Source organism: Triticum aestivum, chromosome 5A (assembly GCF_018294505.1).
Source record: "Triticum aestivum cultivar Chinese Spring chromosome 5A, IWGSC CS RefSeq v2.1, whole genome shotgun sequence".
Lineage (NCBI taxonomy): Eukaryota > Viridiplantae > Streptophyta > Magnoliopsida > Poales > Poaceae > Triticum > Triticum aestivum.
This window is the reverse complement of record NC_057806.1, coordinates 687,027,574-687,038,224: the sequence shown is the minus strand read 5'-3', so window position 1 is coordinate 687,038,224 and position 10,651 is coordinate 687,027,574.

The window sequence follows — 10,651 nt, the reverse complement described above, 5'->3', positions numbered from 1 at the left end:
AAAACGGTGAATATGATATACGTCACTCACATACCCAAACGGGAGCGCAAACGTGTATTGAGGGACGTCTATGCAATAGAGCCAGTCGCCCCAAAATTCAACCCATGGTCAGCCTTCGCGATCACCTTTGACCATAGAGACCATCCGACCAGTATCCGTCATGGAGGTTCAGCAGCATTAGTCCTTGATTCAATCATCGACGGATTCCATCTCACACACGTCCTTTTCGGCGGCAGTAACAGTCTTAACATGCTTTACCAAGACATTGTCCGCAAAATGGTATTGATCCGTAAAGAATCAAATCCACCAAAACCACCTTTAAAGGAGTGAAACCCGGTGTTGAGGCCTGTTGCACATGATCCATAACGCTGGAGGTTGCCTTCGGCTCACCAGATAACTTCCGAAGTGAAGACATGATCTTTGACATCGTCCCCTTCCGCAGTGGCTATCATGCACTGCTCGGACGAACCGCTTTCGCCCATTTCAATGCAGTCCCGCACTACTCTTATCTAAAGCTCAAGATGCCTAGACCACGTGGCATTATAACAGTGAATGGACACATGGAGCGCTCCCTCCATACCGAAGAGCATACCGCGGCCCTCGCAGCCGAAGTACAGGGTGGCCTTATTAAGCCGAATACTACATCGGTAGTCAAGCCCCCGGACACTGTCAAACCAGTCCGGTTAACCCTGCAGAATGGCAGTCCAACTCATCCAGAGCTAGATTAGCAATTCAGCCTCTGTCAAAGCCCCAACCTGGTAGCGGCATATGTACCGCGCGTACATAACTACGCACTAAAGATACCATGGGCAAAGACAGGGGCATATTAAAAGTAAGGTCCACAATATGGCTCGACCCTATCCGGACCCCCATACTCTTTCGCTTTCTTTCTTCTTATTTTTATTTTTCAGGTTCCTGACAACCCACATCACTTTTCAATGATACCAAGGGCCCTTTTTCAGGCTCCTCATGTATACTCGATCGATGATCCTCTCAAAGGATCACACACCAAGGCGAAAAGCAGCGCAGACATGCTGTAGAGTATCCAAAGGAACTTCAAGATAATATTTTCCTTTTAAGGACCTGTATACAAGTTTCCCTTGTTCTCAGCATGTAAAATAGCCTCGATGTCTATGGCATCCTCTGTAAAAATATGTCTTGTCGTATCAGTCAGACTATACTGGGAACAATTTTCGCCCAACCTATTCGGTATTGGCCTATCTCCTAATATGTATTCCCTCTTTTCGTCCGATTGTCATACACACCTCGTCATGCCTTAAATCGCTAGGGGCTCCATCCAGCCACACATATTTTTTCAAACAAGAAATCCGAACACTTTTATACTACACTTCGGCGTCCCGAATATAGCATTACATGCATCGGCTCCGAATCATGTCTTTCGTCAATAGTTGGGTTGCCTGGCTCGTGTGGTTACTACCTTACGTTCCGCTCGTTTGGCTAGGGTAGTAAAGGGAGAACTACTGTGATTATGTTTCCGGCTCGTCCGGTCAAGCACCTCCGTAGTGAAATCCAAAAACTGACTATCATGATGCGGCGAGAGCTGGTCGGCTATTCGGTGACTTAATATAAATCTTTTGCGATTTTCTCCATATTATACGAAAGACCGGCTTTGGCTCGGTCGCGTGTCTAAGGCATCCCAGTTCTGATAACCGCATGTGCACCAGGGGCTAGTCCTTCGCCCCATAGTCAAACTCCTATGGCTAAGTGAGAGTGATAAAGACGCATAGTCCGATTGCCTGGTTCGCCGCACTAACACCTCCTTCACGGACCAAGACGTTCAGTCAAGTGTGGTTATGAGCTATCCCGAACACCCCCGTAGTAGCTACGTGGGGGATAAAGTCGACGACAAGAAAACTCTCAGGGATAAAAGCAGCCGCACAGGAGGAAAACACTTTAAGGTAAACAAGAAAAAGTATATTACAAATCTTTGGTTTACACAACGTCTAGGCAGTTTGGATACATTCAATCGAATATGATATCCTTCGAGCACTGGCCCTCTATCAAGCGGGCACCCACCAGGATGTCTTCAAAATAGCGCTTCGGCGTGCAGTGGTCCTTGCCTCCAGGCAGACCCTCAACTGCCACGACGGCGGCGTTCATCTTCGCCCAGTGCATCTTGACACGGGCAAAGGCCAGCCATGCACCTTCTATACATGACGACCACTTGACCACGTCAAAGCAGGGTAGCGCGTCAGCAAGTCGCTGCACCAGGCCAAAATAGCTGCTTGGGACAGGCTCGGCTGGCCACAACCGGACTATGACGTCCCTCATGGCCAATCCGGACATCCTATGCAGCTCGGTGCATTGCGCTATCCGGTCATTCAACAGTGCTGGGCAATCATGCGCCGCGAACTGTCACCAGAATAGCTTCTCCATCGTGTGCCCCTCCTGGGCCCGGAAGAACAGTGTGGTGTTGGTGGCACTCTTCGGAAGATACACAAAGGTGTCTGAAGCACTCCACGGTCTAGTAAGAAAGATATACTTCTGATTGCCAACTTTACTCTGGAAGAGAAAGGGCTTACCAGTCGCTATCTGTCCGGCCTGCTTGATCTCCTCGCGCACCGCTTGGTATTCGGCCCATGCCGCCTCGGCCTCTTTTAGGGCCTTGGCAAGGTCGGCTACCTGGGCATTATTCTTCTCCCCTAGGGACTCGCACTTGTTCACGGCGTCCTTGAGCGCCTACTCCACTTCGGTCACCCGCTCCTTGTATTGGCAGCGGACAACCTGCTCGGACTTCAAGTCCTTGGCCGCTTTATGAGCGGCAGCTTTGTTCGCCCTCACATCCTCCTTGGCTTCGGCAAGGGCACTCCTGAGGGTCTCGACCTCGGTCGCACTGCCTACAATCATACACATAGCAGTACATGAGCTTAAACTCCGAGTCTGCATTACAATTCAGGCTTGTAAGGGGTCTTTTAAAAGCATACCTTGGGCCTCATCAATCCCCCCATCGATGCAAACGGTTGCCGCTAACAATGAAGCATGTTTGTGAAAATAGAAAAGTACATTATCTCATGTGAATATTATCGATCCTCTGTTCGCCCCTTTTTCAAAAAGACGAACAGAGTCTCAGGGGCTACTATATATATACAAGCATATTTTCATATGAAAAGTAGTCAGGAATATTACATCGCATACCTCGAAGCCTGTTAGCAGGCTAGTGAAGGCCTTGATACGTCTCCGTCGTATCTATTTATTGTTCCATGCCAATTTTATTCAACTTTCATATACTTTTGGCAACCTTTTATAATATTTTTAGGACTAACATATTGATCCAGTGCCCAGTTCTGGTTCCTGTTTGTTGCATGTTTTATGTTTCGCAGAAACCCCATAACAAACGGAGTCCAAACAGAATAAAAACGGATGGAGAATATTTTTGGAATATTTGTGAAATATGGGAAGAAGAATCAACGCGAGAATGTGCCCGAGGGGGCCACGAGGCAGGGGGCGCGCCTGCCCCCTGGGCGCTCCCCTAACCCTCTTGGGCCCCCCATAAGGTGGTTGCTACTCTTCTTTGGCCGCAAGAAAGCTAATTTTCAGAGAAAAATCTGGGCGAAGGTTTCAATCCAATCAGAGTTGTAGATCTCCGAATATATAAGAAACAGTGAAAGGGCAGAATCCCAGAACGCAGAAACAGAGAGACACAGAGAGACAGATCCAATCTCGGAGGGGCTCTCGCCCTCCCATGCCATGGAGACCAAGGACCAAAGTGGAAACCCTTCTCCCATCTAGGGAGGTGGTCAAGGAAGAAGAAGAAGAAGGGGGCCCTCTCCCCCTCTCTTCCGGTGGCACCGGAACGCCGCCGGGGCCATCATCATCACCGCGATCTTGACCAACACCTCTGTCATCTTCACCAACATCTCCATCACCTTCCCCCCTCTATCTACAGCGGTCCACTCTCCCGCAATCCATTGTACCCTCTACTTCAACATGGTGCTTTATGCTTTATATTATTATCCAATGATGTGTTGCCATCCTATGATGTCTGAGTAGATTTTCGTTGTCATATCGGTGATTGGTGAATTACTATGATTGATTTAATTTGCTTGTGGTTATGTTGATGTCCTTTGGTGTCCATCATATGAGCGCGCACGTGGGTCACACAATAGGGTTACTTGTATGTTGATAGGACTATGTATTGGATGGCAAGAGTGACAGAAGCTTCAACCTAGCATAGAAATTGATGCATACGGGATTGAAGGGGGACCAATATATCTTAATGCTATGGTTGGGTTTTACCTTAATGAATGTTAGTAGTTGCGGATACTTGCTAATAGTTCCAATCATAAGTGCATAGAATTCCAAGTCGGGGATGACATGCTAGCAGTGGCCTCTCCCACATAAAACGTGCTATCGGTCTAGTAACGTAGTCAATTGCTTAGGGACAATTTCACAACTCCTACCACCACTTTTCCACACTCGCTATACTAACTTTATTGCTTCTTTACCTAAACAGCCCCTACTTTTTATTTACGTGCACTTTATATTCTTGCAAACCTATCCAAAAACACCTACAAAGTACTTCTAGTTTCATACTTGTTCTAGGTAAAGCAAACGTTAAGCGTGCATAGAGTTGTATCGGTGGTCGATAGAACTTGAGGGAATATTTGTTCTACCTTTAGCTCCTCGTTGGGTTTGACACTCTTACTTATCGAAAGAGGCTACAATTGATCCCCTATACTTGTGGGTTATCAAGAGCTTTTTTTGGCACCGTTGCCGGGGAGTTATACCGTGGGGTGAATATTCTCGTGTGTGCTTGTTTGCTTTATCACTAAGTTATTTTTATTTGCTGTTCTAAGTTGTTCTCTATCTTTAGTTATGAATATGGAACACGAAATACCAAAAAAAATTAGGTGTAACTGCTACTCATGGATATGGGGAACCTCCTAAAACCCTCGATGCTGGTTATGTGAAAAATATTATGTACTACTTTGATAATCCTGAGAAAAACCCATTCAATTATGTAATGGGAGACACGTTGGATCAACGTCAATACTTTAGGGATTATCGCTTGACTCAAAAAGGGAAACTATTATGGGATCAAATTCATATGTTGCATTGGTATGCTCGGGAACTATGCTTGAGATATGACTATACTTGTTGCTCTAGGATGAAGGCTCCACACCTTCCCTTTTCATGCAAATTTAATGATGATAAAACCTTGGCATCTTATGCTAATGGTATATATGATTACTATGATGTGGAACAAATAGAAGAATTTGTTTCTTTTATGGGTGCTTATGAAATTGAATCTTTGTTTAAAGAGTGTGAAAATCTTGATGATGCTGTTTACAGACCTGAAAATTTTGCTATACTTAAATATTTCTATGAGAATTATGAATTCAATTCCGATATTGATGATTTTATTGATAGAGTCTCCGCTGTCAAAGAAGAGACTAATATTTTGCATGAGTCTGTGGAAGAAGAAATGAATGACATTGTGAGCTCATTGGATGAAAAAGATGAGGAGGAGAGCAAAGAACAAAAGGAGGAAGAGCGGATTGATCACCCATGCACACCTTCTAATGGGAGTAACTCTTCAACTAATACATTGTTTAATTTCCCTTCGTGCTTACCGAAGGATGATTGCTACGATGACTGTTATGATCCCGTTGATTATCTTGAAATATCCCTTTTTGATGATGCTTGCTATGCTTGTGGCCAAGATGCCAATATGAATTATGCTAATGGAGATGAACTTGCTATAGTTCCTTATGTTAAACATGAAATTGTTGCTATTGCACCCACACATGATCGTCCTATTATCTTTTTGAATTCTCCCAACTACACTATATCAGAGAAGTTTACCCTTATTAAGGATTACATTGATGGCTTGCATTGTACTATTACACATGATGAATTTGATAGATATAATATGCATGTGCTTGCTGCTCCTACTTGCAATTATTATGAGAGAGGAACTACATCTCCGCCTCTTTATGTTTCCAACACGAAAAAATTGCACGAAACTGTTTATACTATGCATTGGCCTTTACTTTGTGTGCATGAATTGTTCTTTTATGATATGCCGATGCATACGAAGAGAGTTAGACTTTGTCATTACATGATATATGTTACTTTGTGCTCACTACTAAATTACAAATCATTGTTAATTAAAATTGGCTTTGATATATCTTGGGATCTGGGTGGATCCATTACTTGAGCACTATATGCCTAGCTTAATGGCTTTAAAGAAAGCACTGCCAGGGAGACAACCTGAAAGTTTTAGTAAGTCATTTATTTCTGTTGTGTGCTTTTATAAGGTTTAAAAATAAAAATAATGTGCCATGGTTTGCCTTTAGGATATTTACAATACCTGTTGGTTTGTGCGGTGCAGGACAGAAACTTTGGCTGTAGTGCGCGATTTTACATTTTTTACAGGAACGTCAAATGGCTCTGAAACATTTTGCACTGTCTTTCTGTACAAAGTTTTTATTTTTTTTTGAGGTGGCACAGTGGTGGGTCTTCACGAAGATCTGCATGCCGCCACGCAGGTGCCTGTCTAGCTGGTTGAGTCGGCAGCTGCATGCATGCGGTGGTGGAGGTTTAGTCGGCATGGGCCTGATGGTGGCCCTGCGGGTGTCCTCGGCAAGGGCCTTGCCGGGGCCCCGGCAAGGGTCTTGCCGAGGCGCCTGGTATCATCCCCGGCAAGGCGCTTGCTGGGCGCCTTGTGGTTTTCCTCGGCTGGGATCCCGCCAAGGGTTGTCGTCTTCTATAGTGTGTATCTGATCTTGAATGTCTTCACAAAGATCTGCATGCCGCCACGGGGAAGTCTCCCGAATCCTTGCCCTTTGGGGGCAGTGGACTCAAGGGTGACTTGCTCCGTAGGCGCGGGACGAGTCGCCGCGGCAAGGGTCTTGCCGGGGCTACTAGAACTGTCTCCCAGCAAGGATCTTGCCGGGGGAGTCTGCTTCATCCCCTTTGCTCTTTGTGATCTTGGCCTTGGCGTCGTTCTAGTTCTCTTGAGCTTCGGTCTTACCCTGGCTCACCTCCCTTGCCTTGCTTGGTGTGGTGTTATCCGCAGCTCAGACTACCCGTGCACAGTTATAGGGGTACAAAAATTGTACCCCTCTTTTTATACACCGACAGACACCAAGTCGGCAAAGCATGTAATTTCGCAACAACTTATGGTGTTGAGGATTCCCTTGTCCATGTAATTATGGCAAAAGAATGAAATTGCGTCTTCCTCGCGGCAGTCCTTTATCTTGTTCTTGATCAGGAGGAATCTGGCCCAGTAATGGTGTACAGTTTCTTCGGGATCTTGCCTAATTTGGGACAGATCGCATATGTTTGGGTGGGTGGGTGGAATTGAATCCGAATCCTCACCCGATCTTAGGCTCAGTGGCCAAGGAGTTTCCGAACTCGAAAGCTTGGATTCTTGAACGTTTTCTGGTAAATCTAGCCCGCTGCCTGATTCTGGGTTCAGGATTTGAGTGACGTCCTCCCCTCCGCGGGTATCCGGTTTTGGGTGATCGGGAATCCGGACGTAGCTAGTCCTTAAGATAGATGGAGTTTTGCCGCATTGTTCTTCCACCACTGCAACGTGGTGGGTGACCTGGGGAGAGTTAATTTCTCTTAGATTGGGTTTAGGCCCAATCTGATCGTAGTCTGTAGCGACTCCCAGGGCGGCGATACGATCCAAGAGCTCGTTCAGGAAAGAGAGCTCCATTGAATCTAACTGCTCGGCGACTTCCGAGTTGATGTGAAGATTGCTTTCGATGAACCAAGAAGTCATCGTCGGCGTAGCGGCCGAACAGGCGGTCTTAAGAAAACCACCTAGCCAGAGAGTTTGGCTGATAGCCAGAGCTCCCTCAGCGATAGTGCCGTCTTTAAAGACGGGATGAGACATCCTCCTTTGTGGCGACGGCACAGCGGAACTCTCAATGAAAGCACCAATGTCGGTGTCAAAACCGGCAGATCTCGGGTAGGGGGTCCCGAACTGTGCGTCTAGGCCGGATGGTAATAGGAGGCAAGGGACACAAAGTTTTACCTAGGTTCGGGCCCTCTTGATGGAGGTAAATCCCTACGTCCCGCTTGATTGATATTGATGATATGGGTGTTACAAGAGTAGATCCACCACGAGATCAGAGAGGCTAAACCCTAGAAGCTAGCCTACGGTATGATTGTATGTTGTGATTGTTGTCCTACGGACTAATACCCTCCGGTTTATATAGACACCGGAGAGGGTTAGGGTTACACAAGGTCGGTTCCAAAGGAGGAGATATCCATATACCTATTGCCTAGCTTGCCTTCCATGCCAAGTAGAGTCCCATCCGGACACGAGACAAAGTCTTCAATCTTGTATCTTCATAGTCTAACAGTCCGGCCAATGGAGATAGTCCGGCTGTCTAGAGACCCCCTAATCCAGGACTCCCTCAGGGCCAAATTCAGCCCGTCATTATAGTCGGCCCGTTTGTGGATCGTCAGTCTGTTGGGCCATTTTCATAGCACCACCAAATACGGCCAATTAACGACCCGTTATGGTCAGCCCATAAAACGTACGATTTCCATTAAAGGCCCGTCTACGGCCCATTAAAGGCCCGTACAAGAACCATAAATGAGCCGGCGGCCCATGGATCCTACGAGACGTACAAGGCCCATGGATCCTACGAGACGTAGAACGCCCATGGATCCTACGAGACGTAGAAGTCCCATGGATCCTACAAGACGTAGAAGGCCCATGGATCCGACGGCCCGTGAAGGGCCATGGTCGGGCGAATTGGCCCCCGTTTGAACGATATAGCATATTCAAAGAATTATCCTACTCAATACTATCACCTCTAAAAAGCCTACACTATTACAACAAAGAGATCAAGGCATAGAAAGGTAGAATAATCCTACACTATACAATAAAAAATTACAGCCGATTATACCCACTGGGCATTATGGTTCGGCACAGGTGATAATAAAGCATACACAAACAGACAATTACATACACTGGGCAAATACAGCTCATACATCATGGACGCGCATCAACTTAACTCCATTTGAACTGTAATCTCTTCAGAAAATAGGATTGGCCAGATTCAGATAGCACAAATTTCAGTCTGCAAAATCTCCAATTCCTTCACGGTTATCTCAATGTCTTGTTTCATTTTTTGACTCCTGCATCTAATACCTGCATGTCTAGTCTCAGCTTGTTGATTATACGTTGAAAATCATGTACACGTTGTCTTGCCACCTCTAGTTGATGCGCGAGAACATCAGCACATTCCAATTCCAATCCATAATCATTCGGTAACGGCCATGCCGCACTGCTCACAGATCTTTGTGTTGATGTCACTTCATCCTGAAATGTTTCTGTAAGTACACATGACAAAATATAGTTACAACAGTGAAGCGAACAAGACAATATTTTGTACTACATGGCAAAACAGGACTAACAATAATGTTACACGTCACTTTCAAAAAAAATGTTACATGTCATGAAGCATAAGCAGGTGATATTTTAAAAATTATAAAAAAGATAGTATGTGCAGCCTGCATACAGAAATCCCTCTTAGCTCACTAGAGGAGCATGATGTTGGGGCCCAATCAAAAACACAGACAAGTTACAAATTTAGACAGCACGTTGCGTATAAGTAAGCAAGCAGTTGGCCATTCTGTGCCTCAATTAAAGTCTTAGGGAGCATAATGAATAGCAGAGGGTTTCATACAAACATACTACAGCAGGCAAAACTATGCAATCATTAGCGTAGTATAAACTAGATTGTGAGCCTCATGCAATAATAGTTGGTTAATAGACTTCAAAGCTTCAGGCACACTTCGGCAGAGTAATTAAATGGTAAGGCCTTTAATTATGTCAACTAATAGTGATAAAAGTACCGAACATCAGGCATGATTATTTGGGCATCTCATTAACTGAGGATAAATAAAGCAATTGAAAAGAGAAAATTAACTATGCCTGAAACAAACAAGGAATTGAACTATTGAGTTGCATAAAGTGACTTACCTTAGCAGGTTCAAGAGGCTCAGCGCAGCTCCTACTTCTCTTGCAAGGGTCCTTCCTAACTTCTTGTACTTGGAAATCCTCAATCTTATCTTCATTGCACCCCCTCTGCAAGGTGACACAAACTAGTTACTCGTCTCCTTGGAAGATAAATATGCATACTTTCTAGTCTGTGAACACAAAAGGATGAGATTATAACAAAACAACACCACATAATTATGTCAACTAGTTACTCGTCTCCTTGGAAGATAAATATGCATACTATCCTAACATACTTTCCTACTGTAGTGTACAACCAAACCTTTATGTCACCTATGAGTTAGACAAGGCCCCACTACAGCTGCCCTTAGTGTTTAAATCGTTGACACGCTCTGTTAGAGTGTTAGGTCAAGAACAACAAGTAATCAAAGCAAACAATCCTAGTATGGCTGGCTGATGCAAACAAGCAATTGAACAGATGTGTGAGCAAATCTTACATATCAAGAAAAGAAGCAAAGAAGGAGGCTTAAAGGGGCATTTAAACATCATGTCCAACATATGAACTAACATAAACATTGCATATTCTAGATTCTACAATGGAATGCACATGTATTAGGTTATGCCATGTATGATGATGCCTAAATTTACACATAGCAGGCATGAGTGATTCATCATTGCATGCGCAATTGAATTGCAGGTTAAGGG